Consider the following 22,804-nt stretch of genomic DNA (forward strand, 5'->3'; position numbering starts at 1 on the left):
ACCTTGCTGGCCATTGGAAGGACTTTGCCTTCTACTGAGTGAGATGGGTGGTCTCAGGAGGATTTTGAGCAGAGGAGTGACACGATGTGAATTATGTTTCAAAATGATCCCCCTCTTATTACTTTGTTGACAGCAGACAATAGAAGAGACTAGGGAAACCAGAGAAGAGGCAAATGGACAAGGTTGATGAAGGTAGAAAGATATGGTAAGATTTGGGGTATTTTTTGAAGGTAAATTAATTATGCTGATTGGTCTAAGCTTGGGTGATATTTCTCCTGGAGCCAGGGAAATGAAGTTAACACCTTCGTCACATGAGAGTCAGAGAGAGATGGTTTCCCAGTGAAAATTTGATGTGCTGTCACAAGAGGAAGGAAAATAGAAATTGGACAGTTCTCAGTTGGGATGGACTAGATTATGTTACAGTCAACAACAACCTCAAACCTCAGTGGCTTAAAGCAATAAAGTTATTCTTGTTGGACCATCTGTGTGTCCAACACAGATGAACAGGGAGCCTGTACTTAGTGTTTTAACTTGAGTGAAGCCTTGAATGAACTATTGTGGGGCTCGATGCAGATCAAGAGAGAAACCAGAAAGAGTGGCATAGTTTTATTATATTCATAACTCCTTGAGGGAGAACACAGTACTCCATGCAGGTCCAAAATGGGGAAGCACTGGGGTTGGTCATGAAGGCAGATGAATAGAGAACTGTGGGCAAACACCTTTATTGCAATAAAGGTGGGAAAGAAAGGAGTGAGATGGGGCAAGAAGGCTTATGATCACCTAATTTGAATAATTTCAGTGGACTCTGGGGCATAGGGGCTGTCATTAATCATCTGGAATTTGCCCCTGGGGAACTAAGGGTAGAAGTAGAGTGACCTGAAGTATGAGAGGCTAATAAGGCATGTGGTTGGCAGTGTGAATTTCATTGGATGTTCAGGAAGAGAAACATACTGGCCTCTAGCTAGGACCTCAAACCTGGGTCAGGACAGCATTTAAAAAACTTGAAAAACCGTATAATACTCAGGGACTCAGGCTAACAGAAACTCTACCATTTTATGATTTCCTCATCTCAACATGACACCTAAGGACTGGTTTAAGTTAAGAGAATATAGGATTGTGTATGGGCTCTTAAATGCTTAAATGCTTAAATGAGTCAGAAGAGACTCATGACACTTTTTATGACAATTAACTATCCAAAGCAAGCCATATGGTCAAACCTAACTTTAAGAAGACATAGGTCTTGAAGGAGAGGAGAACCAGAAATCTTGGTGAGCACTGGCAAGGTCTACACCAGGAGTCAAACCCAACAGACATCCACCACGAAACTCCATGTTTTCTAAAACCACAGTGCACATTCACCTTGCTTGTGCTTCTTCTATCCATCTTCTGCAATCTACTCATCCTCTGAGACTTAGCACTGAGTAGTCTTCCTTGACGTCTGATCTCTCTATAATTGCCCTCTCTTTTCTCCCTAGTAAACATTTATTTTTCCTCCCTCTGTGCTCTGATAGACAGTGATTTATACCATCTTCGACAGTGCTTTATTTTTAGCTCTGAAGTTGGCTCAGATCCAGTTATCTATTACTGCCTAACAAATCACCCCAAAACTTAGTGGCTTATGAAGACAGTGATCATTTATATTGCTCACAAATATATGATTTGGCTAGGGTCCATAGAGCCATCCATTTCTCTTCCATATGGCATCAGCTACAGTGGATCAACTGGGGTTGAAGGATCTAGGTGGCTCCGTAGCCTGGCTGGCAGGTTGGTGCTGGGCTTCTTCACAGGCAAGCCTGGACTTCCTTACAGCATGGTGGCTGGGTTCCAAAAGGGAGCCTCCAAAGAGAACTAGGTGGCAGTTGTGTTGACTTTTAAAATTCATCCTTAGGAGTCCTGTAGTGCCATTTAGCTGGAGTCACAAGTCCACCCTGATTCAAAGGCTAAGAATGTAGACTCCACCTCTGGACAGGAGGAATGTTAAAGCCATATTGTAAGAAAAGCATGTGGGATGGGAGATTCTGTTGTAGAAATTTCTAAAAAATAAAGCCTAGCATAGCTCTTTACCACTTCAAATCCATTTTATTGTTAAGCAGGACAATAAATAACAGAAATTATTGAGTGAATGCTTGTATCACTGTGGGCTCCTTGAGAAAAAGGGCTGTGGTTTTCCATCTTCATATGCCCAGTGCAGATTACAGAAGTAGCTGCTCTCGGGAAGACACTGTTGCTGACTCGATAGCCACTGCTTCATATTTTCTTCCTTATCAACAAATCCCTTCATTTTATTTTTAGGAGGCAAGGGGCTCCAGAAACACCTAAGGTGTGCTCAGACCTAAGAAATGAATCACAATTGGCTAAGGCATTTATAGTCCTCATATTCCTCTTTCCTGGCTTATTGGTTTAGGAATGGCTATGGGATCTAACTCTCCCCAGAGAGATCTAAGAGAAAGTCTGTTGAGGGGCACCTGGGTGGTTCAGTCGGTTAAGCGTCCGACTTCGGCTCAGGTCATGATCTCACATTTAATGGGTTTGGGCCCCGCGTCCAGTTCTGTGCTGAGTGCTCAGAGCCTGGAGCCTGCTTCAGATTTTGTGTCTCCCTCTCTCTCTGTCCTCCCCCGCTCGCACTCTGTCTCTCTGTCTCTCTGTCTCTCTCTCAAAAATGAATAAACATTAAAAAAAATTAAAAAAAGGAAGTCTGTTGAGAGGAATTGTGGAAAAGATTTTCTACTTTAGAAAAAGAGAATGAGATGCTCATGGAGAAATTCCATCTTCTTTCCTACCTTTACATGTTGTTGTGTGAGGATGTTTTTTTGAAGCTGTGGCAGCCATTTTGAAATCATGACTATGTTTCCAAGGGAATCACAAAAATGCCAACCAATATTTCTGGCATTGTTTAACTGCTAGATTAACCAACTTCTGGACCTGCCTCTCTCCAACTTCTTGTTATGTGAGGTAATTAATTCCTATTATTTAAAGCCAATTTTAATTGGCTCTTTCAGATGTTATTTGCAGCTGAAAGCATCCTCACTGAACAGAGCTCAATTAATGTTCATGGAACTGAATTGAATTTCCTTGAGTTGGCCAACTTACTTAGTAGTCTGTGCCATACACAAGAATAAGCGCAAAGGATTATAAATTCTCATGTCTGTGTATTGCTGCTACTTGGAGTTTCTTTGTAAGCCCCAAAGATTTCAAAGTTGGATCGCTTGGAAAAGTCTCCAAAACATAGCCTGTTGGCCCACACAGTTCCAAGTGGTAACTTTCCTTAGGAAATTTCTTTTTTGGTTTAAACACTTAAAACACAAAAGGCCTCTGGGTGAGCTGGTTTCTTGGCATTCCCAAGTCTTGCAGCTGAGACATAATGACTAACTACAGGCAATTAGAGAGTGAAGTTGCTACTGAGTTCTCCGAATAAAGAGAGAATGCGGCCGGGTGGAGGCAGGTCTTTCTGGCATCAACCAGAGATTGCTCTGCCAAATCACCTGTAAACTTCCCTAGGCTGCTCCAGCACAACCTCCCACTCTTAGGGAAAATGGCCCCCATGTTTGGAGCATGATACAGTAACTTTTATATTTATTTGACTTTTCAAATTCATCACAGGCAGTTATTTTTAATAGAACATTTTTACCCCTGCCCCAAGGCAGTTCTAAATAAGCTCCAGGGTCTTAGCCAGGATATTTTATGATGGAATAATGATGGCTATGAGGCAAAACTCTATTGGTGGGTGAAGTATGAAGCCAGGTGGTTGGAGTTTCCAAAGCTCTAGTTTTTGCCAATCCCACACCTAATCCTTCCCTCTTTCTCTCTGCTTCCCTTCATTGGCCACATAGGAGGTGTGTGACCCCAACCTGGCCAGTCAGAGGAACCTGCTATCTTCAGCCAGAATGACTGGCTCAGGACCAACATGTACCCCCGTGGGCACAGCCTGAGTGGATTTGGTGTATGAGTTCTGGTAGGGAAGAGGGTTCCTATTCCTGTGGCAGTGGGGGCAGCAAGGACAATGGAAGCCTGACTCTACCAGTGATGTAGTTCTCCTCCTATGAAGAGAGTTTGGAATGGAAAGATAGCAGGGCAGAGGATAGCAGAACTGGATAGGCCTGAACCAGCCCTGTCTGTGGGTTATGCAAATCAATAATCCCCACCCCATTGTTCATTTCAATTCACTTTTTCCTTAACTTTTTTTTTTTTTTTTTTGGATTGCCAATATTGTTATGCATGCCAAGGATCCCTGCTAGTAGAGCATAATTAGAGGGTTTAACAGGGCACAAAAAGCTGCCCCAGTGCTTACCTTTCTACTGGTCTCACAACGTTAAACCATTATGTTATTTTGAGGACCAAATCATTATCTGGGCAGGAGAGTGTGAGACACGGGAAAGAAAAATTTGGATAGAGGGGATGTAGAAGAACTTCCAGAGCCATAGAGGTGGTCAGCCTTTTTTAAAGCTTGAAGCAAGGCTTTGGGGTCATTGAGTGATCCACACAAGGACACTGACTACTCTTGTGGGTGATAAGGAAGGTGAAAAGGAAGGATAGAAGGGTTACAGTTTACTAATTCCTATGAAAAAGTCTTGGGGGGGTGGTTGTGGTGGTATTTATTTTGGGGTCAATAAAAATATATATGATCGAAATTGTAGCAGGAGCCTTTATATTGGACATTTTGAAGAAGTTCCTATGGATATATTACCCAAGGAGTTTTAAAAGTTTACCTTTGGGTGACAAGTAGGAAAGATGAAAAGGTTAGTTGATTTGAATGCAGCCATAATGCAGAAGCAGGGAGGACTCAAGAGTAGGGTGGCCAGTTGTCCCAGTTTGCCTATCACTGAGGCAGGTGTCCAGGATATAAGACTTTTAGTCTTAAAATTGAACAGTTCTGGGCAAACTGAGATGAGTTGGTCACCTTACATAAGAGATTCTTTAAAAAATTTTTTTCTTAATATTTATTTATTTATTTTGAGAGAGAGAGATAGAACACGAACGGGGGAGTGGCAGACAGAAAGGGAGACACAGAATCTGAAGCAGGCTCTAGGCTCTGAGCTGTCAGCACAGAGCCCAACACAGGGCTTGACCTCACGAACAGTGAGATCATGACCTGAGCCGAAGTCAGACACTAACCGACTGAGCCACCCAGGTGCCCCCCCCCCCCTTACATAAGGGATTTTTAAGCATCTGATTCATCAGTGTATTTATTGAGCATCTATTATGTGCCAAATATTAGTCTCCAGGGACCCACGATGAATAAAACACAGTCCTTGCCCTAGAGGATCTTTAGAAATATGAGGACAAAGGCAATTTCAATCCCTCCTAAGACATTCTGTAGCTCTCTTAGTGTTCACAGCAGTTTTGCCCAAAACGTTTGTGCTTATAGCAGATGCGATAGCTTACCCCAGGAGTTGGGGTTGTAACGTTTGCTATATGCATCTAACTATGCTGATTTCTATGATTGGCTGATTAGGCAAAAGTGAAGTTGTTTTGAAATTTTTTTTTTTAACGTTTATTTATTTTTGAGACAGAGAGAGACACAGCATGAACGGGGGAGGGGCAGAGAGAGAGGGAGACACAGAATCGGAAGCAGGCTCCAGGCTCTGAGCCATCAGCCCAGAGCCCGACACGGGGCTCGAACTCACGGCCCGCGAGATCGTGACCTGAGCTGAAGTCGGACGCTTAACCGACTGAGCCACCCAGGAGCCCCAAAAGTGAAGTTGTTTTGATTAGGAGTTTAATTTGTTACCTGTCTGAAATAGACATTGTTGGTGCCCTTCCTGGATTCCATTTACTTTACTGATGTACTTATCTCTTACTTGTTATGAGTGTTGGCTAAAGGCTCATAGCCGTGTCCTACTCTAAAGAATTTCCCATGGCCAACAGCCACAACTTCAGTGGGAAGTTGCTGGGAGGTTATGGTTCCATGACCAGTGATATGGTGTAAAAGTCCAGTTCTCCTGGGAAGCTGGGAAATCCTTGTGATGCCATTTGTGGTCCAGACCTTCATATGGGATCAGACTGGGGCTAGACTCCAGCTGAAACCACATCTTAGCTCTGCTTCTTCCTCTTCCTTCCTCATGTCCTTATAGGTTTTTTTCCCCTTGTCCAAAAGAACTGTCATCTCAGGCTCTGTTTCCTTGGAACCTCGCCAAAGATACTGTCTCAGAATAACTTGGATTGCCAAGAGGATAAAATTCAGCAGTCACGTATTTCTACTAACTTGTCCCTAAAAACTCTGTGAAATCTAAAATTTAAGAAAGGTCAGAAGCCAATGTTTCTTTTCCATTTCATCTACTCACATGTTGGTGTTTCCTCAATAAGGCATTGTTTTATTTCCTTGACCTGTTTATTGAAATATAAAGACTTCAAAATCTAAGCAATAATAGGTACTTGTAAAGGTAGACAGCCACCCTCACTATATTGCATATTTCAAGATAGACAGTATATCCACTGGCAAGTCATTTGTCTGTCTTGTTTTTTTTTTTAGCATTGGGTCAGAAGAGTTCTGAGGATTAAGATCAATAATACAAAGCAATAACAATGAGAACAATGAGAACAATAGTGGCAGTCGGGAGGAAGAGGAGAGTATAAAAGTTAAGAGTGTGAGTTTTAGAGTGACAAGCATTTGTCTTTCTGATACCTCTAAGTACCATTCTCCTATCTGCAAAACAGCAATATTGATTCTTAAAAATTAACTACCCCATGAGATTCTTGGAGACAATTAAGAAGGTAATGCATGTCAAGTGTTACATAGACTGTGATCTGTAAGTGCTCAGTAAGGGACAGCCATTAAAAAAACACTTTGAAAAAGGAATCCATGTAAACAAAGGTCCCAGGCAGTAGCGTGCTGGGGTCCCTTGCATGAGCTAATAGTCGAAATTTCGGAAAATTTGTGAGCCTGTTATTAAACTCAGCCATCTTTGCAGTCATCCGTGGAGAGAATGTTCACACCATGACAATTGGCGGAGGCAACGAATCAGGGTTCTGCTCTCTTCCAAGAGCTGGCTGCTAAGCATTTACCAGCACAAGAGGCCCCGGGTCTGTCAGATCTGTGACTTTTGGTGATCCTCTGTGACCATGCTCTTCTCTGGATGGGTGTGTTCTCAGCTCGCTGTCTGCTCTTGCCCTGCCCGTGTCGGACTTCCCATTTGCTGTCTTTCTGCAGTCCTGCTTCACTCCTTCCTCTCAAATCTCCCCTTTCTTCAAGGCCCAGGCCAGGCATTTTCTCCTCCAAGAGGTCCTCCCTGATTGCTCCTGCCCTCTCCCCAGGCCCTGTTCTCTGACTTTTCCACCTGCCATGCACATCACTCATTTCTGTGTTAACATTCTTATGCATCAGGCTGGTTTCTTTGAAAGTTCTTTAAGCTCAGTGAAGCCAGAGGTCTTTGTTTCATCTCCTCTCTCCTTCTCTAGCATGCAGCTCATAGACAGTAAAAGTGAGTCAGACAATACTTGTGAGTCAGATAACAAAGCTGTGTGTCAGTTTCCTGAAAGTTAACCTTAGCCAATCAGTTTCTTCTTAATCTTCAAAATATGTAGGAGGGACTAGTGGGCTTCTAACTTTCCTTCCAATACCATCCTCCTGTCAAATCCTGGCTGAATGGAGCTCATTTCCCTAGACTGGAATGAAATTCAAGAACTTGGAGCTTAGATATATAGTTATCCAACTCAACTGCCTGATAGGATCAGTTACACACAATAATTTTTTAGCCAAGGCTTATTGAGCCCGGCAGGAGCAGTACCTCCAGGAAGATATTACACATAGGACCAATTATGAGAGGACACTATCTGAATCATTGAGTAGGGATTTGCATCAGTAAATCCCACACCTAACCCACTTCTGTTTGTGTAAATTTGCTGTAAGACTTCAAGCACTTTAAAACAATCCCTTCATGACTTGTGCATGAGTCAGGGTTCCTGGAGGCCTGGTGCACGAAATCACCATCAGAGCTGGTTCGTGAGTCTTATCCTTTGTAAATGATCACTCCTGGGTGGGAATATACATAGCCTCCCAACCTACGCACTGCTGATCAGCATCTCATCTATCTGGTCAAAGCCCAGAGCCATAGGGACATTGGGCCTAAAAGCCAGAACCAAGACCAGAGGTGTATTGAGGACATGCTAACTCCTTGGGTCAGTTTTTTCCCGTCTTTTTGGGCAGAAAAGATCAGTCTGGCAGATGTACTATTTTTCTCCCTCCGCTTTTTGAGAAGATTCATCACAGTGCGGCTCCTGCCGTGCTAATGTCAACATTTGCCTCCGGTTGTTGACGTTTTTATTTTTTAATGTTTATTTATTTTTGAGAGAGACAGAGACAGAGAGGGAGAGAGAGAGAGGGAGAGAGAGGGAGCGAGCACCAGCAGGGGAGGGTAAGAGAGAGAAGGAGACAGAGGATCTGAAGTGGGCTCTGTGCTGATAGCTATCTGTGCTGTCAGCACAGAGCCCTATGGGGAGCTCGAACTCATGAACCGAGAGATCATGACCTGAGCTGAAGTCAGATGCTTAACCAACTGAGCCACCAAGGCACCCCGTTGCTGAAGTTTTGAGAAGGAAGTTTCTGTGAGGGATGTGACATCTGGACACAGCCCCACCTTGATATTGCCAAGGCTGCAAGTGACATTTTCCTTATTCACCAGCTGGTGCCATGACATTCCCTGGTCAAGGACCATGCTTCCTAGATCTTTAACAAGCTCACTCTTTGCTTCCTTAGTCTTTATTTCCAGGACTCTCAAATGCCTACTCTGCAGAGAGTCCATTGTGTTCTCGTTGTCCTTTTTTCCTGCGTTCCCATCTGCCTGCTTCCCATTTTCCCTCCCTCCTTTCTTTCCTCCTTCACCTGTTGGTACTTGGCCCTGCTGATACACTTTAGACACTACCCAGGTCCCCCAGGAGCTCATGTTTTCTGCTGTTATCTCCTGCTGAAATTCCTCTCTTCTTTACCCATCCAAAGGCTTTAGAGAGCCCAGCTCAAGGTCTAACCCAATCATGTTCATTCTCATCTTTGTTTAGAACACTCATTTAACTAACATTTGCTGCTCTGTGTTAGCCGGTGCTAGCTGTTTGCACCCAGTGAGGGAAAATATGAGGTTTCTGTTCTCATGGAGCTTGCTTGTGGTGAGGGAGGGAGGAAAGGACAAAGAAAAAGTAGGTAAGAAAATACCAGATCTCACTGGTGGTCCCAGAATCTCCACATTGAAGGGCTCAGGGGTAGAAGTTTGGTAGTAGAATTGTTCAGAAGATGTTGATATTTCCTTAATCTGATTTTGCCTGGTGAGGTTTAATGTTACAACTTGATACAATGTTGCCAGGACCTGGGGTGGGGGGTGGAAGGAAGGATTTGTTGTTTAAGAGGGACAGTTTCAGTTTTGCAAGATGAAGAATTCTGGAGACAGATGGTGGGAATGGGTGCACAACGATGTGAATGTGCTTTGCACCATTTATTTTATTTTATTTTTTAAAAAATAATGTTTATTTATTTCAGAGAGAGAGTGCAGAGTGCAAGCGGGGTGAGGGGCAGAGAGACAGAGACACAGAATCCTAAGCAGCCTCCAGGCTCTGAGCTGTCAGCACAGAGCCCAACTGGCTTGAACTTGTGAACTGCAAGATCATGACCTGAGCTGAAGTCGGATGCTTAACTGACTGAGCCACCCAGATGCCGCTTCATGCTATTCAAATGTATACTTAAAAGTGCGTAAGATGAATTTTATGTTATGCAAATTTTACCATAATTAAAGATAATAATTAGAAAAACAAAGAAATGGATAGGATAGAAAATTTAAGCTTCACACATAAGATTGAGAAAGTATCAATGGTCTGTATTCAAAACTATTACTGTGGGGCCTGCCTCCTCTGTGTCACATCAGAGAGAGGGAAGTACCATGAGAAAATAAAGCAGGGACACCGGTTAGATAGCAGCTGATCAATTGGTCGTCATGGAAACCTCTCTGAGTTGACAATTGTAAACTGAGAGACAGAAAGACAGAACCAGTCATATGCTGATTTGGGAGCAGAACTGCCCACAAAAGGGAACAGCTAGTGCAAAGATCCCAAGGAATGTTCCAGAAACAGAAAGATGTGGCTGAAGCGTGGTAGAGGAGGGGAAGATGGGTAGAAGATCAATCTAACTGGAACACAGCTGCCTTTTTGTTTCCATCTTGTCAATGGCTTCATTCATGCTACTAGGGCAGAGCTGAGTAGTTGAGACAGAGAACGTATGGCCCACAAAACCCAAAATATTTGCTATAGAGTCCTTTACAGAAAAAGTTTGCTGACCTCCGCTTTAGAGGGTTAAAAGCAGGGAAGTGGAAGTTTAGGGAGATCACCATGGCACTGGTGGGGCATTTGTGGCTGGCTCTCCAGATTTCTCCCAGAGTGGTCTGAGTGTTCAGCTAGACTGAGTGTTCAGCTAGACTGAGGGACAGAGGAGGATGTGAGGAAGCTGAGGCAGAGGCTCAGGCACTTGTTTAAGGTCCTAGAACTTTAAGAAGCGGAGCCAAGCTTGGAATCCCTTGCCAAGTGGCTTGGAGCCCAGGTGTGTTTCTTATTCCAGCTGCGTCTGGTCAGAGGAACAGGAAATGCCTCTGTACTCTACGATTATGGTGCGAAACTGGGGTAAATCAGTGAAACGCTGGTGGCATCAAGTATGCATGAAAGGGAGCTATTTTAAAATACTGTTTTTGGTAAAAAATGGCTAGGACTAGAGGTGACCTCAGAGACTCATTGTCCCATCCTCCGATCTCTGGGAAAGGACCGTGTACATCCACAAGATAGACGATGGTATGTGGTGTTGTTCTAGAACCAGATGCCAAAATCTTCGCTTGTGTTTTCTAAGCCAGCAGTAGGTTGTGTCAAATAACGTTCATAACCAAAAGAACTATTTCCAAACAGTCTTCCTGACAAGTTTGATACCCCCATACTCAGAATCTTCCAAGGAGAGATGACCAAAGTGAAGACTGAAAAGGGAAGCTGGCTATTTGCACCAAAAGGGAGATTTTGCCAGGCCTCATCCAGCAGGTGACATTCAGAATGGGATTTTCCGAAAAGTGAGTTTTGGCTAGCTGCAGCGGCATCGTGAATCACAAAATAATGCCATTGTGAGCTGTAAACAGTTTTAATTTATATAGGTGACATTTAAAATGCTAATCAGACCTTAAGATAATTGCTGGAAGTTAGGAAGCCTGTGTTGGGAATTTTTCCTGTTTCCATGGAAATGATGCAAAGCACAGCCAGATCCATGAAGGTGTTTCTGGTTTGGCTGACTTGGATTTTGACTTCTACAGAGCCAACCCATGTGAGTGGTTGTCCCTTGTGGTGACACTTTTGGCAACTGAAAATCTATATACTCCAGTCTGTAATCAGAGAGTTAGGAACTCATCCCAGCAAGGGAAGATTTCGCTGTAGCTCTTGTGGTTTGGTCGGTTTGCAAATGGGGATGCATCAATACTAAGAAAATAAGCTCTTTTCCCAAGGGTGGTTTTGTGTATTGATTGCAGGCCTCTTTTAAAAAAGTCACATAGAGGGTTTAAATTTTTCTCCCTGTTGGCCGTTTATTCCACAATCTTTCAGGTATTGTTTGTTCAATAATCAACAAAAGTTTGAAGGCCTGCTCTAGGCCTCCAGGACATGGTGGTAGATGAGATTGACAAGGTCCCTGCTCCATGGAGCTTTCATGGTGAAGGAGAGATTACCACACAAACCTGATAAATACAGACATCGGGTAACAGTAGATCTCTGATGAGTATTACAACCAAAGTCAAACAGGGAAATGGGGCAGAGTGACATGGGGTGGAAGTTTCCATCAGTTAGTGTCGGGGGGCTCCTGGAGGAAGGTGCATTTGAGCCAGGACCTGGCTGATCTCTCCAGCCAGGACAGCCCATTCCACCTGAAGGTTGGGGGCTGAAGTGGTCCGGGCACAGGAAACAGCAGGTGCTCCTACTCAGAGCTGTGGGTAGAGGGATGAACAGGACTCACAAGCTTCCATAAATACTCTTGTCTTAAACACTTTTGAACATGTTGGTTGCTATTTTTTTTTGTCGAGGGCCTCACATTTAGAGCATTTTCCCTGCAGTATGGAGATTAGTCTTGCCACTGATGTATCTTTCCATTCTCAGTCTTCCTCTTCAGGTTTTTTTTTTTTTGTTTTCAAACTAGAATCAGAGCCCTATGTTCAAACCACATCTCTGAGACTTAATAAGCTTTGTGACTATAGGTAAATTAACCTCTCTGAACGTTAGTTTCCTTGTCTTTAAAATAAAGACAGTGAGGGGCACCTGGGTGGCTCAGTCGGTTAAGGGTCCCAACTCTTGATTGCAACTCAGGTCATGATCTCACGGTTTGTGAGATCAAGCCCTGTGTGGGGCTTTGCACTGACAGCATGGAACCTGCTTGGCACTCTCTCTCTCTCCCTCTCTCTCTGCCCTTCCCTTACTCCTACTCTCTCTCTCTCTCAAAATAAATAAACATTAAAAAAATAAAGACAGTGATAGTACTTGCCTCATAGGGTTGTTGTGAGAATTAAGTCCTATAACGAATGTAACTGTGTTAACCCAGGACTTGGCATCTAATACTTGCTTAATAAGTATTAATAGTAAACACGTTTACTTAATACCTCACAGTTTTATTTTTTATTTTTTTTTATGAAATTTATTGTCAAATTGGTTTCCATACAACACCCAGTGCTCATCCCAACAGGTGCCCTCCTCAATGCTCATCACCCACTTTCCTCTTTCCCCCACCCCCCATCAACCCTCAGCTTGTTTTCAATATTTAAGAGTCTCTTATGTTTTGCCTCCCTCCCTCTCTGTAACTTTTTTCCCCCTTCCCCTCCCCCCTGGTCTTCTGTTAAGTTTCTCAGGGTCCACATATGAGTGAAAACATATGGTATCTGTCTTTCTCTGCCTGACTTATTTCACTTAGCATAACACTCTCTACTTCCAACCATGTTGCTACAAAGGGCCATATTTCATTCTTTCTCATTGCCACGTAGTATTCCATTGTGTATATAAACCACAATTTCTTTATCCATTCATCAGTGGATGGACATTTAGGCTCTTTCCATAATTTGGCTCTTGTTGAAAGTGCTGCTATAAATATTGGGGTACAGGTGCCCCTATGCGTCAGCACTCCTGTATCCCTTGGGTCAATTCCTAGCAGTGTTATTGCTGGGTCATAGGGTAGGTCTATTTTTAATTTTTTGAGAAACCTCCACACTGTTTTCCAGAGAGGCTGCACCAGTTTGCATTCCCACCAACAGCGCAAGAGGGTTCCCATTTCTCCACATCCTCTCCAGCATCTATAGTCTCCTGATTTGTTCATTTTGGCCACTCTGACTGGCGTGAGGTGATATCTGAGTGTGGTTTTGATTTGTATTTCCCTGATGAGGAGCAACGTTGAACATCTTTTCATGTGCCTGTTGGCCATCTGGATGTCTTCTTTAGAGAAGTGTCTATTCATGTTTTCTGCCCATTTCTTCACTGGATTATTTGTTTTTCGGGTGTGGAGTTTGGAGAGCTCTTTATAGATTTTGGATACTAGCCCTTTGTCCGATATGTCATTTGCAAATATCTTTTCCCATTCCGTTGGTTGCCTTTTAGTTTTGTTCGTTGTTTCCTTTGCTGTGTAGAAGCTTTTTATCTTCATGAGGTCCCAGTAGTTCATTTTTGCCTTTAATTCCCTCGCCTTTGGGGCTGTGTCAAGTAAGAAATTGCTACAGCTGAATACCTCACAGTTTTCAAAATGACTCAGCATTCTTAAATGCCCATAAAACCCAGTGAAATAAATCAAGGCTCAGAATCAGTTTCAGAAGTAGGGCCGATGGGAAGTGGAGAACTCGTTTTTGGGGCCCCAAATGCCTGGAGGGATCCTCGAGCCTGACCGTGCTGCAACTCCTGTGTGCAGATGTTTAGCTCTTGACAGGGATCTTGAACACATTTTCCTCCCAGAGCTGAACCCAGGAAGCTCTGCCACTCATCAAAAAGAGTCCTTAGTAGGATCAGTGAGTGATCTGTGCACAAACAGACTTTGAAAGGTGACCAACTCTCCTTCTTTGCCTGGGACCGAGGTGTTTTGTGGGATGTAGGTCTTTCAGTGTTAAAACTGGGACAGCCCCAGGCAAAGTGGGGTGGTTGGTCACCCCAGACTCTCCAGGAGGCCACTGAAAAGCTAAAGGCAAAAAAAAAATATTCAGGTGTGCTTGGGCATTTTCTCTCTCTTTGGATAAGTTTGCTGTTTTAATGCCATTTTGGCTTCAACACTAGGAAGTGCCCAATGCTTGAGAAGAAGGACATAGGACAGAATAGGAACTTCCAGACTGTGAAGTAAGTCAGAGTATAAGAGGGCAGTGGTTTACTAGCCACACGTGGTCATTATTTGGAATGGAGTAGGCCAGAAGTGTAGTGTGCCTTCTGGATTTCTAAGACTTAGCTAGAAAGAAAAAGAATGTAAAATACTTCATTAATAGCTTTTGTATTGATTAAATGTCTAAACCATAAAATTTTGGATATACTGGATTCAATAAAATATGTTACTAAGTTTCCACATAAGGCAGCAACATAGCAAGAACTTTTTTTTTTAATCTGCACCCAAAAAGTCACTGGTAGCCATATGCACTGTGGGAAACCAAGGGGCCAGGGAAAATAGTACCCAGAAAATCTGCTCCTACAGATACTCTGTGAAGCCATACTAAGGCCATCAAGTTCTGCCTTGTAGGCCTGGGCTCTTCAAAGTGGCCTGTGGACCAGCTGCATAGGCATCACCTGGGAGCCATCAGAAACGTGGAGGCTCATGCCCCACAGCAGACCTGCTCAACCAATCTGTAATTGAACAAGGTCCCCAGGGGTGTCTGGGTAACTCAGTTGGTTTAGCGTCTGACTCTTAGGCTCAGGTCACGATCTCATTGTTCGTGAGTTTGAGCCCTGCATCGAGCTCTGCACTGACAGTGTGGAGCCTACTTGGGATTCTCTCTCTCTCCCTCTCCCTCTTTCTCTGCCCGTTCCCTGCTCTCTCTCTCTTGAAAAAAAACTTAAAAAAAAAAGACCCCAGGTGAACCATATATACATCTCCAACCCGCAGAGTTCTCTGTGTGCTTTCTTAGTGCTCCAGGTGATTCTGATAAACACAATGGGAAGACCACTGTGCTTAAATGATTAGTTAATTGCAGCAGGTGAAGGTGTTAGCTTCTCACCAGTCTGAAATCTTCCTGCAGCATGGCAGGAGCGGAGCTGGGGCTCAGAGGTAGGTTTGCCTGCCCGTGTTCCAAGCTGCTTAGTTATAACAGAAATCTTCCCTACCGGCAGCCGCAAAGAGGTTGCTGTGGTATGAGCCAGGACTCAGATACCTGTCCCACCTGAAGCACCAAGTTCCTGTGCATCCACGCTTCTTTGAGGTAAGCTTGCACTCTGGCTGAGAATTATGGGGAAGGGGGATGGTTTGCGGATGGAATGGCCTGGTGTTGCCCTACTTCCTTCACCCCCATGCTGAGTTCCGATCTAATGGGCCACAGGGCTGAGTCTCAGGATCCTCTATTGCTTAGCGAATGCACTGGGGGTTGGGGTGCAAGGTCATAGCTAAACAAAGTGTTACATGCAATAACATAGCAGGGATTGGCCCTGGTGGGAGCCAGGGTAATGGGGAGTATTTAATATGAGAATGGAAATAAGGTGTAAGGTTAAAGTCACTTAATTTACCCTTGGAGCTGTATCAAATACCTGTTCTATCTCAGCTCTGGGCTGACCTCTGGTTTTTGCTGTAGCTGTGAAGGACGTTTTCAGACACGTTTAGACTTGGTTGGCACTGGCAGTGTCTTATCCTTGAGAGCTGGCTTTCTGCCTGAGGCTTTCTCCAACACAGGGACCTGGAAGATTAGGGGAGCAGCTCCCCAAGGGACAGCTGTCAAACAGAGAAGAGCTGTGAATAAATGTTGTAGATTGTGGTCATTTGGGCCATTTCTGAAAGGTGCTCCTCATTTCTATGGTCCTGGGGTGACTTAAGCTCCCAGTGTGTGTGGCTACCTCAGTAGTGCACCTTACATTAGCATCTTCCTGCCTTCCTCTCCTCACCCCTGACTCCTTCCTTGCTTCAACTTCCCAATAAACTCCTTGCCAACCTGCTTCTGGAGAACCCAAATCAAGACAAGAGCAGATTCTGATTTTTTTTTTTTGTCTCTTTGTCCAACCCTTCCATCCCTGAACCTCCCCTGACCATTCTGTTTGGAACAAAAGCTACAGGTTTTTACCTTCACTAATAAGCTTTCCAAGACCCAATGTGGTGTTTTCTATTGCCCACCATTTTGTTCATCATCTGATAGGTGCTGTAGAGACAAGCCAGTGCATCACCACATTGGAGAAGTTCTGCTGTGGGCTAAATGGGTGGAAAATGCTGACTCACTGAGGAAGTGCAAAGGGATTGTGCCAGGCAGACCTCCCCTTTTTGTGCAGCTGACCCTGACCTTCATGAACCTCCCTTAGACTGGATGGCAGGCAGGGATGCAGTACCCGACTTTCCTTTCTTCTCCTCCTTTGCTCGGGGGTCAGACCTGCATTCAGTCTGGCAGCTCTCCTAGTCTTCTCTAGCCACCCCCCTTTTTTCTCCTGCAGGGCTCTTTCTCTATCACGATCCTGACAGGTTTGATTCCATCTTGCTGTGTGCTTTTCAGAGGACCTGGGCTAACACACAGGCATTCTGTCCTCATATCCCTTCTTCTTTCTTCCTATTTTCCGTGCCTGTTTGACTTTTTTTTTTTTCTTTAAGTAATATTTTTATTTCAATTGTCTTGGTTGCTGTTTTCTGTTACTTCTCGACTCTGCTCTACCCTCCCTGTCAGTGTCTTCTGTTATGTCTCTTTGACTAATGGGGTTCCTGCTATCTGTGGTCTGTTTTTAATAAATGGATGGTTGGAGTGGGGATGGAGTCTCATGTGCAGGGTCCCTTTGCAAGTCCAGCTTTGCAACTTGTGGAGCACTGCCTCTTAGGGGGTTAAGTGTGTGTGCATTTATGTTGAAATGTAACAATGAGATGGGAAGTTCCGGGTCTCTCTGTTTTGGTTTTGGGACACAGGGAACTAATAGATTTGAAATACCTGCTACACACTGCCCTGTTTGAGGTGGCTCACTAACCCACCCCCTTTCCCTCAGGCCCGTTTTTAAGGTTGAATCCTTAGGTCACCATGAGAAGCAGGAGGTACTATTGCATAGACAAAAAAGTGAGACTTAACAACCTTAGCTCACTGGCCCAATACCATGAACCCACTGATTGTGTTTTCGCTGAGGAGCACAGGGTGCTGGGTGGCATTGTTGTTTGAATTTGTCCTAGGACTCCTGAGACCTATGGCAAGCATATTGTTCTAGTGTTACAAATGTGGAAACTGAGGCAAGGAGCGGCGGGACTGTGACACATCCAAGAAAAGCACCGAGTAGGTGTGTCAGAAAGAATGGTGTCTGGGCATTCTCTACAGTTTTAGTTGCACTCCTGCCTGGTTTTGAAATATGAAAGCCCTGAGGTTGAAAGATGAAAGTTTCATTCAGCTAAAACAAGGCTGTATGTGTGTCTGGTTGATCAGAGCCAAATCTTTGTTTTCTGCACACTGGGGTTTTAAAAATGCATGATGAACCTTATTTGTCCAGCACTGATGTTTTATTCGGTTTCATGTGGTCCTTCTGATGATGGCTGCTCTATCATGAGAAGCTATTTCCAAAGGTGCCGTGGCAGAAATGATGCATTGCCTAGAAAGAGGGCACTGTGTTGATTTTTAAAATCTGCTGTAAGCATCCCTATTTGTACAGATTGAGTTCCTAATGATCCTGTCTCACTTTCACCTGTCTCTGGAGCTGGGTCAGATATGCCATCAGAAAGATAGCAGAAGGGAGATTCTTGTTTTGAGCTTCACCCCTTCTTAGTTTGGCCATGTTGGTAGGTGGAATCCAGGGCTGGTTCTTTCATTCAGGGGACCCGTAGGTCAGACACTTGAGGTTTCTTGTAGAAACTGGTGCAGGAAAGAACCAGAAGAAAGGGGTGCGGGTAAGATGGGAGGTTCTGGGGAGTTGAGCACACCATGTGAGGCCACAGGGATGCATTGTATCTGGGAGTGTTGATGAATTGAAAAATAGTGAACTGTTAAGTTCCAGTTGCCTTTGGTTGGCTGAGGTGTAGGGATGTATCTTTGAGAGACTGAGATCAGTTTTAGTAAAGAGAAATTCTCAAGTTGTCTTAAGAAATTATTAACCATATAGCTATCTAATCACCTGTTCTTTCAGGTAATTTAATCTTTAATCTTTAAAAAATCTTTAATCTTTAAAAAATCTTTAATCTTTAAAAAATCTTTAATCTTTAAAAAATCTTTAATCATTAATCTTTCTTCACTCATATATATAATAAGCACCCACTATGTGCCAGGCACTCGGCTGTGTGCACAGGATATGGGAGTTAACCAGACAGGCATGACCCTGTCTTATGGGCCATATGCTCCAGCAGATTTAAGGATTTGTGAACAATACTTATTTCTGTGAAAGAAATACAGATATGGGTGAAATTATTTAAAAATTTAAAATGCTAAAAATTTTAAAGAAAAGTTACATGTGTATGCTATATTGATTTAGCACCTTTCTTTACAGTCCCAGGTGTGGGATTTCACATCTCCAGTCATAGTAACTGGTCTAAAGGAAAGGCCTGTGGCCCCAGTTTAACCAATCAGAATATTTCCCCAGGATTTTTCTTACTGAATTCAGGAGCAAAGAAGACTCTGTTTTCTCTCTGGCCTTGGAGCTGTAAGGATGATTACTTAGTTAAGTCCCTGGATACAGGAAGATTAATTCTGAGAGACCAATGCTGACAGATGGAGAGGGATATGATAAAGAGAGGGGGAAGGGATAAGGAGAGGAAGAGAGGGAGGGTTTATGTGGATAAGGAGGGAGGGGGGAGAGAGAGCTGTTTGGGGGGGGTAGGGACAGACAGATGGAGGGTGGGGGAGAGAGGGAGAGACTGAGCAGAGGGGGCCAGGAAAAGGGATGAGGACACACACACGGGGTGTGGGGGGCTCCCAGGAGGGACAGACACATGAACTGATGGAGGGACAGAGAGAGGTGCTGGGGATTCAGAACTGAAAGTGACAGCCTCAGCCCTCAAGCTGTTCAGAATCTAGCAGAGCAAGCAGACAGGTAACCATGGATTGTGATGCATCATGGTCAGTACCCCGAGAAGGGCATGTCCCCACGAGGGGGATGTCCCACACGGACTGTGTAGGGAGGGTTAGGGAAAGCCTTTGGAAGGGAGGCTGGGTCTTGAGGGTTTAGCAGGAGTCTGTCACGTTTTAGCTTTCCAGATAAAGCAGAGTATCCAAAAGCACGCTGGTCAGGATGCCTGGTGCATCCTGTAACTGTGAGAAGTGCAGACTGGCTATGGCACATGGTGTTGCAGAGCAGTGAGGAGAGCCTGGACAGGGTGGGACTGAGGTGGGTGTGCAGGTTCAGCAGTGTAGACTCTGTCCAGCAGAGTAAGCCATAATCCATGTGCTACAGACACCAGGGCCTGAAGAAAGAGCTGCTGGCACACACAGATTTCCTCAGCCCACATTTCCCGTTTCGCAAGTCCTAGCTGACGGCCACATTTCCAACCAGAGGATGTTCCCTGAGTGAATCTACCTCTCAACACACAGCTGCTAAAAAAGACAAAGCACTCCCCTCACCCGCCTAGAAGCCTCACATTCAAGCACATTTGCTGTCATTGTCTGGGCAACACAATGGTTTTCTAGGTTGCTTTGCTTTTCATTTCTTTTTCTTAAGTTCAGGGAATAACTCCTAGTTCTTGAAGTATGCAGTACAGATTGCAGGCCTAATTTATTCGACTCGCCCAGAGACACTTGAGATAATTACAGTGGGAAATTCCATATGCTGAAAAAACCTAGACACTGAGAGGGTTTTTTTTTTTTTTTTTTGGTCGAATTCTCTGTGGGACTTTGTGTCCCATGGAAGTAAAAGACTACGTGACGTACCTGCTGGGTGATTCTGAGGCTCAAAAGCCCAAACTTTCTCAGTGTTTCTAGTAAGAGACAGATGCTGTAGCATACTTTGCAAAATTCACCGTAGGGAACATATATCACATTCAGTTACATAATTTCAAGCTTAACATTTCCCTTCTATGTTGCTGAGTTTCCAATATACACATGCTGTATCTTGGAGAGAGGCTGCAGATTGGAATAATGAATGACTTTAAACATGTTTATTCTATCTTTGTGTTCTTTAGTGAAGATTATATATATAGGTTACATATATATATATATATATATATATATGAAAGGGCACAGATCATTAATATACAGGTTAATGATTTTTTTTTCAGGTTTATTTAGAGAGAGCATGAGTGAAGGAGAGCAATGGAGGGAGGGAGAGAGGGAAAGAGAGAGAAAATTTTAATCAGGCTCCACACTGAGCAGGGGTCGGTCCCACAATCCAGGGATCATGATCTGAGCCGAAATCAAGAGTTAAATGCTTAACCAACTGACCAGTCAGGCACCCCCAGGTTTGTGGAGTTTTCACTAATTGGATCATATGTGTGACGAACCCCTAGATCAAGAAACAGAACATTGTGGGAAGCACCCCCAAAGTGCCCTGGAGTCCCGGCCTCCTCCTGCTTCTCCTCCTAGGTAATTGTGTCCTGACTCAGGCACCACAGATTAGTTTTGCCTTGCTCAATGATACACTTACAGACTTGTCCATGTTGAGTGTAGTTGTATTTCAGTTATTTTTTTTCACTGTCTGGTCTTTCATTTGAAGAGTGTACCATCATGTATCCAAACTATAGTGAGTAACCGTTGGGTTGTTTTTGCCTGTTAAAGAGTGCTGGGAGCATTTTGACCCATGGAAGATGTGCTTTTGTACATTTAATCTCACCATCACTGCATTAGGATTCTCCAGAAAAACCAAATCAAAAGGGTATGCGTGTATAATTTTTTACTTGAAGCAGTTGTTGGCTCATGTGATGATAGAGGCTGGAAAGCCCAGTATCTGCAGGGTAGTCCAGCAGGCTGGAGCTCAGAGAAAAGTTGTGATTTGAATCCAAGGTGGTCTGGTGGTCTCCTTCTTCTTCTGGGAAGGTCAGTCTTCATTCTTTTAGGGCCCTCAACTCATGGGAAGAGGCCCATCACATTCTGGAGGGCAAAATGCTTTAGCTCCAAGATTTTTGTGTTAATCTCATCCAAAAACAACTTCACAGAAATATCCAGAACAATGTTTGACCAAATACCTGGGCACTGAGGCCCAGCCAAGTTGATACATAAAATTCACAGGGCAGTCACTTACTGAACATCTACTCTCTGGCCTACTATGCTGGTGACAGGGTGGGTAACAGGTGGTGGGGTACCTTAAAATAAGGTGTATTAATTGGAAATTTGAGGTATAGTGAGGCCAAAAGACAAGAAAATAATTGTCACTGAAAAAAGAGTTTTTGACCGCTCCCAGGAGAAGGGGGCATGTCATGCCTTAGGTGAGGGGGGCACAGAGGCAAGTGTCAGAGTCCATCAGGGGCAGAAGGAAAGATGATATTGTGGTTTCTGAGAGAAGCAATGGGTGAGGCAGGGAAAGCAGGTTGAGGATTGGCTAATTGGAATAGTTTTAGTGGGCTCTGGGGCGTACGGATTGTCTTCTAGTCTTCGGGTACCTGACTCTGGGTCAATTAGGGCAGGTGGCTAGTGGCCTGGAGAGTCTTTGAAGGAGGTGGTAGGGAGTTTGGGCTTGGATTGGTTTGTTTTTGAAAAGTAAACCTTTGCATGAGTTGTTGATTATCTCTGGGAACTGGCTAGCACTGGTTGAGGCAGGGTAGCCCCACGATGGTCAGCAGGGCACCAGCTGTCAAAGCATCCTAATACAGAAAATAAAAGATATGGTTAATACTAGGGGCAGGTGGAGAAAGACAACATAGAGGCAGACTGGTGAGATAGAAACAGCTCTGGAATAAGGTTTTGGGGACTTGGATGGCTTTGTTAATGAGAGATTCTTACCACATCTTGGCTATAATGATAGTCCCTTTATTCATGCAAAAACCAAGGCTCAGAGCAGTTCATCAGGTCACTGGTAGTGAGGAGGAGAGTGGAGGCTTGAATACAGGTCTCTCTGACTTGCTATTCTTTACCCTTAAGCTTTTCTCTCTCCAGGATTGTTCAAAACCTACTACTACTGCCTTTCTAACCTCTAAGAGTTATTAGAAGATAATGAGTTTATATAAGTGAACAGGCTTTGTGACGAGCTAGACAGAAGGTAACATTTTTATGAGGTTATATTACAAGAATGCTACTATGATTCAGCCTTGAAATATATAAATTGAATTCGAATGTATAGAATCTTAGAACCAAGGGAAGTGTTTGTACATCATTTGGGCCCTATCTCTGTTCTCAAACAGGTGAAATTCAAAACTACTTACTTTCTCCTGGAGGATGGCCAGACTCTCCCTTGGTAGCCTCATATATTATCACTGTGATGCGAAAAAGATCAATGGATGTTTATTTCACAAGGCCTTTGCCTAGTAAGTTACTTCTTCAGTGTACCCAATAACACTCGGGTGATCTGAGTCTTAGTAATGAAGCTTTGGGATGTACCTAATTGACCCAAAAGGCATGGCTTGAGATTTGGCTAAATATATGTTAGTTTATCCAGTCTGGTGGTTGATATTAGTCTCAAAAAATCCAGAGCTGTTTGCCAGAGGAAGTGATGGAGAGAACCCTTAAGCTAAAGGTAGGGTCCCGGAGTTCTAGCACTACTTAGCCACAAACCAGCTGGTTTGATCTCGGGTGGTGAGTTGATTCTTGTGACTATCACTTTTCCAACTTGGAAACCCAAA

Source organism: Panthera onca, chromosome A2, assembly GCF_046562875.1.
Source record: "Panthera onca isolate mPanOnc1 chromosome A2, mPanOnc1 haplotype 2, whole genome shotgun sequence".
NCBI lineage: Eukaryota > Metazoa > Chordata > Mammalia > Carnivora > Felidae > Panthera > Panthera onca.